This window comes from Orycteropus afer, unplaced genomic scaffold (genome assembly GCF_000298275.1).
Source record: "Orycteropus afer afer isolate SDZICR_OR568_19922 unplaced genomic scaffold, OryAfe1.0 scaffold00623, whole genome shotgun sequence".
NCBI lineage: Eukaryota > Metazoa > Chordata > Mammalia > Tubulidentata > Orycteropodidae > Orycteropus > Orycteropus afer.
This window is the reverse complement of record NW_006922210.1, coordinates 875,481-876,869: the sequence shown is the minus strand read 5'-3', so window position 1 is coordinate 876,869 and position 1,389 is coordinate 875,481.

Genomic DNA, 1,389 nt, shown 5'->3' with positions numbered 1-1,389 from the left:
AAAAAAAAATTCAGCAATGACGTATCTGACAAGGGACTTATCTCTAGAATTTATAGAAAATTCCAGCACCAGAACAACAAAAGGACAAATAATCCAATTAAAAATTGGGCAGAAAACATAAATAGACATTCACCAAGAAAGATATTCAGGTGGCCAACAAACATATGAAGAAATGTTCACCATCATTAGCCATTAGAGAGATGCAAATCAAAACAATGAGATACCATCTTGCCCCAGAACTAGTAGCAAAGTTCAACAAGACAGAAAATAACAAATGCTGGTGAGGATGTGGAGAGATTGGGACTCTCATACACTGCTGGTGAGACTGTAAAAATGGTACAACCACTGTGGAAAGCCGTATGGCAATTCCTTAAAAAGTTGGAATTAGAAATACCACTTGACCTAGCCATTCCATTACTAGGTGTATATCCTAAAGAAGTGAGAGCCAGGAAGAGAACAGATATATACACATTCTTGTTCATGACAGCACTATTTACAATAGCCAAAAGATGGAAAAAACCTAGGTGTCCATCAACTAAAGAATGGATGACCAAACTATGGTACATACACACAGTGGAATACTATGCAACCCTAAAGAATAATGTAGAATCTGCAAAACACCACATAACGTGGATGAGCTTGGAGAATATTTTGCTGAGTGAAATCAGTCCATCACAGAAGGACAAAAATTGTATTAGTTCATTATTGTTAAAAGTCAAGGTAACGTTTCTATATGGTAGGATTTTTTTGTTGTTGTTGGCTACCAGAGGTGGGAGGGTAGGGTAGGGAATACTGTTAGATAGGTAGAGACAAGTATTGATTTTGGTGAAAGAAGGGCAATGTACTAAATTGAGTGATCAACACGGTGGCATTGAGGAAGAGGAAAACATGGAGAGGTACGTGGGAGGTACAGACAAAAAATGTGAACCCTTTTGTACATACAGTACTGCGTTGTCAGTGAAGGCAAACATTTATATGTGGGTGGATAGATGGGTGAACAGGCTGGACTATTAGGTATGTCTATGCAAGGAGGCACATACACAAGACCATGTGTAGAGTTGGCAGACAATATTTCTACAAATGTATTGGTATGTTCTGTAAGAATTCCCAGGTATATCGTAGAGCTGATAAAGGACAGGTTGTAGTCACTTCTTGGTCACAGCCAGCTACCCAGAGGGAGTGAGTAGTTGGACCTTTGGGCTCAGGACCATAGTTGCAGGGGACATCACACTCAATTGTCATAACATACTACACAAAACATTATTCCACCTCCTACTTTGGTGAGTAGCAATTGGCATCTTAAAAGCTTGCAAGTAGCCATCTAGATGCAACAATGGGTCTCTCCTTGCCCAGAGCAAAGAATGAAGAAAACCAAAGATTCATGGAAAC